The sequence below is a fragment of the Manacus vitellinus genome, unplaced genomic scaffold (assembly GCF_001715985.3).
Source record: "Manacus vitellinus isolate BGI_N305 unplaced genomic scaffold, ASM171598v3 scaffold_4_pilon, whole genome shotgun sequence".
Lineage (NCBI taxonomy): Eukaryota > Metazoa > Chordata > Aves > Passeriformes > Pipridae > Manacus > Manacus vitellinus.
The window spans coordinates 35006262-35018867 of NW_021940604.1; the positions used below are offsets into that span (position 1 = coordinate 35006262).

The window sequence follows — 12606 nt, forward strand, 5'->3', positions numbered from 1 at the left end:
CCCCCCAGTTACACACTGGGCATGATGTTCTGTGGTATGGAACATCCCTTTGGCCAGTTCAGTTCACCTGTCCTGCCCTTGCTTTCCATCAGTTTCTCATGTGTCTCCTCATTAGCAGAGCATGAGAAACCGAAAAGTGCTTGACTTAGGGTAAGCACTACTGAGCAACAATTGAAACATCATTCTCATACTAAATTCAAAACACAGCAATGTACCAGCTCCTAGAAAGGAAATTAACTCTATCCCAGTCAAAACCAGCATCAGGTCTCTGTGTTCCCTGGCAGTGAAGGGGGAGCGTTCGCAGCCATAACTCACCTCATTGCAAGGGACTGCAGCGACACTTCCGTAGCAGATTTCTCAGCATAGCATCAGAATTAATGAGAAGCTTAAAGAGCTTCATAAATAAGTAATAAAAGAATAAATCTCACTTGAATTTAACTACTTCCCCTGGCTCAAAAACAAGAAAATAAATCCTAAGAACTGGCTTAGAAAATGGTCCCATATTTTGTACCTAAGTTGCAGGATCTCAAGGTTTCATCTATGGATATGGACAGATATCACCAGCATAGTGGAAGGAATTGAATGAGCCCTAAGGATTGCCTGTCTTTAAAAATAAAATTAATTAAACTCATTGGGAAAAATACTTTAAACTTCAGTCTCAGGGAGCCAGATTCATTCAAGAGCAGCCTCCCTCATTTCAGTGTGTATATGGACACAGAAACTACAAGTAGCAGTTTGCTTTTGCAGCTATACTCCACTGGGATAATTTTAACCATATTAATAACTTGAACGTCAGGCTGGATGCAGGCAATTCCTGTGCTGCCACAAAACAGCTATGCAAGAGCACAGGTAGATGAAGCTGAGGAGAGTGAGTTGGTGTAGAAACCCAGACAAATTTGCACAGAGCCTCACTTAAAGCACAGCTCTATGGTAGCTGAAGGTTCAGTTAGTGATGCTGACAGCAAAATGCTTAGCAATTTCACTGCTCGTAACACAAGATGAATCACATATTCTTCGTTCTTTGGTGAAAGTTAATAAGTGCCATCTCCCAAAGGCTCATGCTCTGTATGTGACAACACCCCTATCATTGCCTGAGTAGGTGTTTCAGCCTCTTGAGGGCCCTGAGCAATGAACAGCTGTAAGTCACCAAAACTGCCTCCACCCGGGGGAAATGGAACAAGAATGGATGGCAGGGGGTGAGACACAATGGCTGCAGGCACCTCAGGTAGGTAACAGATGCACAGACTGTGATGTCCAGGCTGGCTCCCTCTCCCAAGGGGCCAGGGCTGGGATCGGCAGCACAGCAGGAAGCCTGGGGCAGCTGGGATCACTGGTTGAGGACAGGCACAATGAAATCCTAATGTCCACCTCACACCTCCCTCTCACTCTTCCATCACCCATCAGCAGCAGCTGCCACTGGTGTGGTACTACTCCACCACCTCCCCTGGCTCAGGCCCTCCTGCCTGGGGTTAGCAAAGTCTCCCTACACCCGGGAAAGCTGTGGGTTGGTTGTGGCACAGAGTCAAGCCAGGAAGGAAAGATCGAAGGAGAAGGCCAAGACTTCAGACCACCTCTGCTCGGCAAGGATGTTCAACGCCCACTTGCCTCTTTTTCAGTCACCTCTAACTAAAGTGTAACAAAAACCAAATGAGGAACAGCTCAATAACCTATACTTCGGTTTTACTATAAGCAAGTGTGACAAAAATCACTTCAAAAATTTAAAACTGTTGCAACTGAAGGAGTAGCTAGGTTGTTGGCAAAAAGGGAGGGGGAAAACTTTACTGAAGAGATGGGTGGTGGGAGTGATGGAAAAATCATTTGAGAGGAATAAGTTACGATTACTCTTAACTTTGCCTTTTATCCTTTTTGTTGTCCATGTATTCACATTTGAATGCCAGCCTGCTCTCACTTTCCTTCCCAAGCCAAATTCTGTTTTGTGAATGAAAAACAAGACTAGTAGGTTACAACATGAGATGCCATGAAACTATTAGAGCTGCAGTTGAACAAGGCTGCACTTTGTTCCTCCTCTGCCTCACTGCTCCCTCTCTCTCGGCGTCTGAAAATCCCTGAGGCCAAGCCAGTAGGCATTAGAACATTGTAGTCACTGCAAACACAATCTTCCTGGGGTTTATGGATAAATAATTACCAAAAAAACACTCTAATATGTAACACACACCTCTAAAGTGCCTTCTGCGTTTACTTGAGGCATTGCTCTGCAGTAGTAGAGCAAAGTCTACAGTACTACATTGCAGCCATGGGTCCTGCTGGAGGCACCTTCCCTGCATCTGCTGCACAAACTATCCCAAAATTTTAAACCTATCTAGGTTTTCCCATTCCTGCAAACCCATGGATTAGAAAATAAAGAGTGTGAGTTGCATGTGGAAAGCTGCAGTGCTGCACCACAAATGCATGCAGGCTTGGAATCACACGGTGGCTGTTGGGTCCTGGGTTGTCACTGAAGAACAGTCATTCTCTAATATCTCCTCTATGCAACCACCACTGAGACCCACTGTTTGGATGTGCTGCTCTAGGCATAGCCAGACCCCATCCTTTGGCTTGCAGGCATAAGTGGTCCTGCTGCCACAGCTCAACTAGAGCCAGGGTTCTGTAAGCTCTCCTGCTCTCGCCCCTGGCCAAACCAGAGGTACTTGGGATCCTGGCATCGCTCCACACACCCCCAGTGTCCTCTACCAGCCAGACTCTTGTCAAGGGCTGCCTCAAGGCCCTCAGCACAGCTGAAACCGGCAGAGCAGCAGGGGAAGCTTTACACCCTGTGCAGCATATTGCAGAGATCTGAGAAGCCAAGCAAACCACATTTGGACGCGGGTGCCTCTCGCTGGCCTGCAGGTACATGGATGGAGGTGTCAGTACAGACTGCACTCCCTGCCCACCCCTCACCAGCCACTGGAGCAGCCCTGTATCTCCACCAACTCCCTTGCTCTCCAGGTTCCCCCCTGGGAATGACAGGACAAGTCTAGGCCACCATGAGCAGCCCAAATTCATAATGGGAACTAACCAGAGAGGCTTTGCCTGGAGAGGGAACAACTGTGCTAGTTTGCACTGCTTCATCACCCAGGCTAAGTGGGCGGGGGGGCAGCAAAGGCTGTCACTATATATAATCTATATATTAGCAGCACTGTTTTCAGCACAAATCCAAAACACAGCCCCATACAAGCCACTGTGAAGAAAGTTAACGCTACCCCAGCAAAAACCAGCACAGATGGAAAGACTGGAAAGAAACCATCTGCCTGAAGCCCAGGTCACTTACCTCAGAACTGCCCAAGATCGCTCAGGGCTGGAACTAACAGGCGTGGCAGCGCTCATAAACAGTGCAAGAAGAGTGCAACCACAGGCATCATAAATTCAGACAATTTTTGTTTTCAGCGAGTACTCAACTGCAAGCAGAGTGCAAGTAAACAGGAATGATTTAATTATCATATAAAAGTAATTAATTACACACAAGAATCAACAGGGGGGCCTTCTCAAACGCTGGTGACACATTACTGTCAGTTGTAGAACAGTTAGCCACAGACCTACATGAGCAAGACCAGACCCTAGTTTCTACTCTTAAAGTAGCATCATTATTTTGGCAGACAAACATAGGCTTTAAAAACATCACCAAAGACCATAGAGCACTTTCAAAGCAAGTAACATAAAACCAAAGCTGGGGTTGCTTCAGTGTTGCACTTGTAATATGGAAATAGGCTAATGATCAAACTAATCAGTGTCATTCATCAGGAGGTTTAGTTCTTCCTGCTAGAGGGTTGGGGACAACTAACGTGATGTTAAGTATGGATGAAGCCAGTGCTGCTTGTAGCAGCTGAACTGAGGGACAGACAGATCATCTTCTCCCAGCTTCTTGCACCACTTAGTGCATGGCCCCAGCATCTACATAACACTTCATGTGCTTATTCTCTGCTCCTTTTCCCTTCTGTCAAAAGCATGAAATAGGTAATTTCATCTGAAGCTAAGTATCTAATGTCCACATGTGCACTGTGATCCCATGACAGCTACAGCCACTGGAGAATTCAATCCTGTTGCCCACACATTTAGCAATGATGCCCAGATGCCCAAGATAACTTAGGGCATCATGAAAGATGTACCTGACTGGTAGGTATGACTGAGGACTGATGGGAGACCTGAACCTTTCCTGACGAGCAGTCAAAGGCCAGGCAGGACACCTTACAGGATCTAATGTGGCACCGTGCATTGACAACTAAGGTAGTCAGTTCAGCCTGTAGAATGAGTCAAATTACCCTAAAGGAACTTGGTACCAGCTCAACTGCTCTGTTCAGCCATACACACACATAGCTCAATGCTTAAATTTTAGGTGGGCTTAATCCTGAGCTGAATCCCACACACAGCCTGCAGGAAGCAAGTGGTCTGTAGTTCCTTCATCTCCCATTAACTCACCACTGTTGCTCATGGCTTAGCTGAAATTGAAGCAGGTCCTGTTCACGTTATCTTCAGATATTCATCAGAAACCTTGTGAGTTATGGTAACCAATGCCAGCCAGGGGACATTTATGACTGGGGTTTTGCTCTAAGTTATTCACCTCAAGGAACTAAAAGCCCAGTTCAGCATCAGCCTATCACCCAGGAGACAATACTGTCTTTCACACACAACGTCATGTATCCCACCTCATATACTTACTGGGGATTTGAGCAATTTATTTTGAAAATCAAGGAATGCACCAATCTCAGTGCTGGCATTTTATGCAAGCTCACAGAAAAATAGTCAGACATCAGCTATCCAAGCTCCAGAAAACAAAGGGCTCCATTTAGATGCCTGAATGCCAGCATCTAGTGCCATTTGAGATGCCCTAAGGCACCCAAGATACACATGGGGTTGGCAGATATCACATAGGACTTATGGAAGCAGAAGCTGGAGCCATGGAGCCTATGCAGGATACCCCAGGGTGTCTTAAATGGTACTTGATGCCAAAGTATAAGCAACCAAATTAAGTTTTAAAAATCCTGTTTATACTGAAGTCAGCCGTATGTCTCCCATATCTAACAAACATGTATCTTGCAGAGCAGCTAAGCAGCAAAAGAGCTACAAAGGAATTGCATCCTTATTTTGGGTCTGCTGAAATCTGGCAGAGCTTACAGACTGTGTCAGCTTATTTTGTTATGAACATATAATGCTCACTGAACCCCATGAGCTGCTGTGATAACAATCTCTGCCAGCTTGCTGAATGGATTCCTTTCAGTTGCTGCCTCTGAAGTTATGTGGCTAGAACAGAGCTTCTGCAGTATACCAGTGCAACAGAAACATCGGTTTTTAGCTTCGGGAGCAAGAAAGCTGTCAGAAAAGATTAATGGCTCAGAATTGATTATCAGACTGTAGGAGCAGAAGGTCATTGTGTCAAGACTCCTGGCTACTGCAGTGAGAATGTACTGCTGACTAATCCTCTTATAAACACGTGCACTGCCACGAGGAGGAATACCTCTAATGATTTAAATCCAATTTGTATTAATCGGTGCACTGTTTATTACAGTGCAGTTGTCATGGCACTACAGTCTTAACAGAGCTAGATGACAGCAGAGGAGTATACAAGTCTTTCATCTGCAGTTAATAAATCTGGGGTCCCATGAAGGCTGTGTATCTCTTTTAAAGAATCACAGAACAATTTACATTTGAAAAGGCCTCAAAGAGACCAAACATTATCCCAGCATTGCGAAGTCCACCACTAAACCATGTCCCTACTGTCACATCTACACATCTTTTAAATACCTCCAGTGACAGTGTCTCTGCCAACTTCCCTAGGCAGCCTGTTCATGCTTGACAATGCTTTTGGTGAAGGTCTCAGAACCCAGCACTAAACTAGCTACCATAAGTATTTCCAGCAATTAGTCTTACATGAGCATGGTTAATAATTTTCTGGACTATCAGCAAGGAGCAGTGACATGATTTTTCCCTGAGGAGTTACTTAGAGTGAAACAACCAATAGCCAGGTTAAATTTGAGAATATTCCACCACACATTCTTTGCAAAATCTAATTCATCTAATTAAAAGACCTGAGTGGTGAAAAACCAGAAAATATGATTTGTCTTTGGATTTTATTATTAAGGAACTTAATGAAAATTTGTATGTACTAGTATACACCTTCCTGTCCAATTTAGAACTGTAAGTCATTTTTCCATAACACGCAGTTTAAACAGCCTCCATCCTTGAGCACAGGTTATGTGAGTGCATACTGCCATCTAGGCAGGATTTTGGGAGCAGCACCTATTTCTACAACATTATCCACCTCTGCCTAGGAAAAATATTCTATTATCCAAAACAGAGGAGAAAGGAACGGTTTTTTCATACTATTAAAACCAACCCATCGCCAGTCACCAAAAATACAAAACCTGTCCCTCAACCACACTGTCACAGTCCACATTACGAGCAAATATTTTCTACGTGTTTATTAAGAAATATATTATTCCATATTTCAATACAGGTAAATTGAACTTAAGCTTTGCATTAAATTAGAAATTGCTTTTATCTATGAAAACTGCAAATACAAAGTATATTGTATTAAGGTTATTAATTACCAAATACATTTTACTATGGCAGTAATATAATTGCATCTATTTTATATGCTTTGAAATACAGTAACAGTATGTTTTTAGAAGACAGTTACTAAAATATCTATTGATGTTCTACAAAGACAGAAATAATTTTTAAAACCATTTTACTTCATACAACCAAAATAACTTCCATCCAGCAGGAAAAAAATATAAATATATATAATGCATCTATTTTATTTAAAACAATAAACAAGTTCTATACATGGCATTTACAGGAGACTTAGAAAACTTCACTAACAATCTCATTTTGATTGGAGACATTAACAACTAGCTTCACTGTCAGTTGTGCGATTCTTCAGGGAATGCACAAACTACGAATGCAGAATATTGCACAAAATGGTAGTAAGACCCAAAAAGATTATCATTTAGCACTTTCCATAGATACAAGTCCTTTGAACATGACTTTTTGAATAGAGTTCTGCTGAGGGCAAGCATTGCCACATATTACAAAAAATTAAGTACGCCACAGGGATTGCTCTTGAGGTTTGGGAGAGTGAGACAAGAGTTGCCGAGGAGCTCTGAGACACGCCACTGAGATGTTGGCATGTGCACCTTGGCATCCACTGAGGACAGATTTCCCTTGGATGTCAGTGGATCTGCTCAATTAACAACCTCCCATGTGATCAAAATGGGTGATAGAAGGGCATGGGATGAAAATCCACAGTGAAGTTATCCCCCTCAGCTTCCTCTCTGGCATGTTTCAGCTGACACCTTGAGGATTGTCCTGAGCAGCTTTGTGTAAAAAGGTATTCTTCTTTCTCCCTGAAAATATCCATGTATAATCATGGAAATGTGATTATCTGGCTACTGGCATACATCTCCCCAACCCCTTTGCTCATGCAGCATGACACTGGTTTGTGCAGAGAGCAAAGCAACCAAAAAATTGGGAAGTGCTTTTTGCACAACTGCTTAGTAGCAGACACATCACATATCTAGAGGAAAAAAAATTAAACAAAGATATTGCAGAAATAATGTACCAATTAAGCCTCTCACCTATAGCAACAAAGCAAAAAACTCCTGCTTCCCTTTTCAAGAAAAATAGAGTTTCCCCTTGCAGAAAGGAAAATTAAGTATTACAGACTATTATGCATGAAGCCACTCAACTGAAAGACAGCTAATGCCAGTAGTTAAGCAGGTCTCCACCACACAATTTGGTCTGGCTGTCTAAGATTTATTTTGCTGAAAATACAGTCACATTCAAATCACTTCTTTGGGTTTTTCCAAAACAATAGCAAAACTAAGAGACAACATGAGCATATTATGCTTTATTGAATAAAATTCTGCTTCTAATATTTACACAGTGAAGTCTAGAGATGTAACCTAGTGAAGCATGGTTATGTGTAACATACATATGACATCTGGAATATCTTTAAATACATCTGAAACTACTTATTACAGCAATCACCTGCCCATCACTGATTTCAAAATTAAGGAAAATTTGAAGTTTCTGAAGAGTAGCCAAGATGAATATTAAGGATAGCCGAGTTAAAAGAAAACAGTCTGCTATGTAAATTCCAAACCCGAAAGATCTGAATAAAGTGTCAAGAGTTTTGAAGGCAGCTTCTGTATATCCCTGTTGTTCTCATCTCTGCAGAAAAAGATGACAAAACAAATTATAAATCTAAGGCTGAAAGTAATATCCACACCTTAAACACACGGTGCCCTCCACGGTAATCTTACTTATTAAATTCATAATGTCTTAACGTCAAGGTTGTGAACTACAACAAAATACTTACTCATTTTTTATTAAATACTATTTAATTCTATACTATTTAGTTACTATTTTTACAGGTGCCAAGGTAGATCCACAGAAATTAGAAATGCTGTGACCGATGTCTAGTGTCAACACAACATTAATTATTGCCATGTATGCAAAAATTTTATGAAGTGTCTTCCATACCACTCTAGAATGTTAAGCAAAGTGTTATGTGTTTTTTCTGGAGCTCTACTAGATATACTATCATTCTACTATTACAATGAAGAGGGGTCTTGTAAAAAATTATAGTCAATACCTTTCCTGTTTATAGGGTTGTTTTTTTAAGATAATTTCCTTATTGATCTTGCATAAATTCTCAGCAAGGTTTGAATGCAAGTAACAGACTTGCAACAGCCATACTAAAAGACTAACATATAGCTCTAGTAGACTGTTATCTTATATTTGGACTACTCACTAGTTGTAAATAAGACATGATTCATTGGCTATTTGCATGATTTTTGTCATCCAGCAGGAAAAGATTATAAACCAGAAATGCTGTGTCCTACTCAAGCCTCTGCAGACAGCCTGGGTTACAGACAGCGCATTATTAGGCGGGCATTCTAGCCTGCCACATTTGCAATTTCTGTGTTGAAAAAAAGCTGGTTGTTAGTCTCAGGTTAAAAAGATCTTGCACAGTCTCTCATACCTTACTTACCAAACAGGGAGAGGAATTATAGTTTTCCGATACCTCAAGTTAACCCGAATAAAGTCCTGACGAATAGCCAGGAGTACAAGGAAGATACAATTATGAACCAAAGCACCTACCAAGTCCCTTCCTGTTTCCCAGCACAACTGACTTCAAATACATGGTTGGAAAGAAAACTACATTTAAATCAACGACCTGACATCCCCTAACATCACCTAACCTTTAAGCACCAAGATTAAACTTTCCCTAAAACAGTTCCATAATGAAGTTCAGTGTGATAGCTTTGCATTTTAAGAGACTATATTTGTAACAGTAATTACGTCTCTCCATAAACACACACACCATCATGGAGGTAAACTATAACCTGCCAAGCAATAGCTTTAAAATTCAGAATTTGACAAGAAAACAAAATATGCAAATGTGGTAGTAAAAGCTGCAAAAGATAACAGAAAAGCACTTAGCTATCTGCCATTTCTAAGCTACAGTCACCCCTCAACAAATTTGTGTATCATAAGAGTATATTTCATAAAATTTGTGGTTATTTTCTTCCATTTCTTCTTTTAGGGTTTTTCCTCTCCCTCAAATGAACAGCTAGACACCATCCCATTTACACAGGAAATGTATATCCATCTTAATCTCACTGCTTCTTTTACCTTTATCTGTTTTCCAACTACAGAGAGTTATCTGGAACACAGTTGTCTACCTGGAAGTTATTTCTCTTATAGCTAACATAGCTACAAAATTTAATAACTAAGAAGCTGCTGAAAGATAGAGACTTTGTTCTTGCCTGTCTCATCAGTAAGGTATACAGGATGAATTGACAAATGCTGCCTTTAAGCAGGAAATCCATCTGTGCTGTCAATCTCAAGATAAGCAACTATCCATGTGTGAGATGCTGTCAACACAGGTTGAATAAAACCAAATGTACATTAAGATAATAAGGGTAACTTTAGAAATCATTAACTGCAGCATCCAGCTTGAAACCTTGCATTAGCCTCAGACAAGAAGCAGTAAATTAATTCAGGTGTCTGAGAAGATCCTTTCTGGGTTGAGGTACATCTGTGTACACAGATGAATACATTTCAGGAAGAATTTTGTTTGTTAAGATGTAGATCTCTTCTTTGTAAAGCGAGAAATTCTTACTTGGTGAGTAAGGGTAGAAAGACTTTGATACACCAATACCTTAAAAGCATAAGTAAAATAAAGTTTGGAATTGGCATGTCAATGCTTTAATATAAAAACTGTTTATAAAAACTGTTTCTGGGTCTAAAGACACCTTTCAAACAATGGTAGAACATGAAATATTATAAATTAAACTTGGTGCTATCCAGTAACAAGAGGAGGGAATCATATCACTGCAGATTTCATTAAATGACATTTCAGGTAGCTTCTCACTCAAAATACAGAGACTTCAGGACATGTTAGAAAGGACAATCTGACATATTCCATTGATATATTTGACAATTACCACTTGTGTCTTTTTTCCCACAGCCTACCTTAAAGCCATAGATGAAGCAATTCTTAGTAAGCTGTCAATTAAGAGAGAAAAGAGGAAGGCAGTCAGCCACACCACCAGGTTGCATCTAACAGAAATGACTTGAAGGCCAAGCAACACCTTAGTGAGCTGTGTCGGTTTTGGTTATGATAGAGTCCATTTTCTTCACAGCTGTGTTTCGGATTTGTGCTGGAAACAGTGTTGATTTCGTTATTGGTGAGCAGTGCTTGCACAGCATCAAGGCCTTTTCTGCTCCTCACCCCACATCACCAGCAAGGAAGGGCGGGGAGTGCATAAGGAGTTGAGAAGAGACACAGCTGGGATAGCTAATCCCAGCCGACAAAGGGATATTCCATGCCATATGGCATCATGCTCAGCATATAAAGCCGGGGGGAAGAGGAAGGGGGGGACATTTGGAGTGATGGCATTTGTCTTCCCAAGTCACTGTTATGCATGATGAGCCCCTGCTTTCCTGGGGATGGCTGAAGACCTGCCTGCTCACAGGAAATGGTGAATAAATTCCTTGTTTTGCTTTGCTTGCATGCACAGCATTTGCTTTCCTTATTAAATTTTATCTCAACCCATGAGTTTTTTCACTTTTCCAATTCTCTCCCTCATCCCACTAGAGGGAAATGAGAGAGTGGCCGTGTAGGGCTAAGTTGCCAGCTGGGGTTAAACTATGACACCAGCTTGACCATGTCTGTAACTCAGAAGCCAACCCTACACCCCTCTTCACCACAGGGAACTGCCAGCTCCTCTGTTTTTCCAGCAGTAGGACAAGAAGGGGCACAACTTCTCTAACATCCAGAAGACTGACTATGCTCAAATCCACACAAACTGTAACACCGTTACTTAGAAATGCTCTCCCTACAGATGAGGTGGTTTGGAACACATAAACTTCATCACTCCGTATCAATGACATGTAATATCACTCATAAATGTTACCATGAGTACAAAAAGAAGTAAATGTAAAGCAATCCTTCAATTTCTCAGAAACAGAAATGTACTGCCTTATAGGTAAACTGTGGAGTCAATAGCAGCATGGAGATCTACTGCAACTACTGTGCTAAGCACATAAAGCCAATGTGTAGCACACAAAAAAATAAAGGAATACTCCTTGCAAAAAGGCACATTAAGGTTCCCTTGTAGAAAAAACTTTGAGCAGCTCATTCTGTGACACTGATATCTAGTCATACCAATCAAAAGATGTGGTGCTATGGGCCCCAACATCTAGATGTTTTGTTAGACAAACCAGAAAGCAGAATTTTCTGTGTCTTTACACTCTTTTCCAGACAACGTCTAATAAACCTGCTTCTTGATATGCTAAATCCATATTTTCAGCTGGCCAATAACCTCCTCCGATATTTGTGTGTGGTCCAGCCCACAAGAGAAATGTAAGTAGGAATGCAGATGGCTTTTCCACTATCTAGACCAGTTTTAGTGTGGAATTCCAGTGTGGAAACTGGATTGTATGCAAATTCAATGCAATCTCAGAATCCACTTTTTTCTCCTCATAACTCCCTCCCTTCAGCAACCTATGGAGGAACAGGGGGTTAGCTAAGTCTCTGAACCACCAAATGTCTTCAGTTAGTTTCCCTTTTCTTACAGAGGTAAGAATATTTGGTCCTTTGGTTTCCTTTGAAAAGGAACAGATCAGAGGCTACCTAGCACAACCAGTAACTCGCCTCAAGGAGTGGATACAACCAACCCATTCTCTTTAGGAAAGCCTCCTTGCCTTTGTTACAGAGGTGCCAAACAAAAAAGAAATAAGAGAGCACTGACTACATAATCTACAAAAAAGATCACAGATCAGAAAAGAGCTTTTGTTTAATTCTAAGGAAATAGGGGGGGCATTAGGCACTGCTCAAAAAGAGGTGATTGTCCAGCTCTACTCTGTGCTGATGCATCCTCACCTTAAATATTGTGTGCAGTTTTGGGTGCCACAATATAAAAAAGACATTACGCTATGAAAGAGCATCCAAAGGAGGGCAACAAAGATGGTGAAGGGCCTTGAGAGGAAGCCGTATGAGGAGCTGCTGAGGTCACTTGGTCTGTTCAACCTGGAAAAGAGGAGACTGAGGGGAGACCTCATTGCAGTCTACAACTTCCTCATGAGGGGAAGTGGAGGGGC

The 12606-nt window shown here is 41.5% G+C and overlaps 1 protein-coding gene across 5 annotated transcripts in view; it reads right to left on the bottom strand.

Annotated features, from left to right (window-relative positions):
* Positions 1–12606, bottom strand: part of BCKDHB (branched chain keto acid dehydrogenase E1 subunit beta) — a 142394-nt gene that overhangs the window by 25631 nt on the left and 104157 nt on the right. For 2 of the 5 annotated variants that reach the window (XM_029962691.1, XM_029962687.1), the window contains exon 10: positions 6666–8166. The exons of 1 other annotated variant lie outside the window; for it this stretch is intronic. The gene's annotated coding sequence lies outside the window, so the exon portion shown is untranslated. Of the gene's footprint in view, positions 1–6665; positions 8167–10476; positions 10510–12503; positions 12536–12606 lie in introns of those variants that run through there. 2 more of the 5 variants (XM_029962688.1, XM_029962690.1) reach the window with 2 other exon arrangements.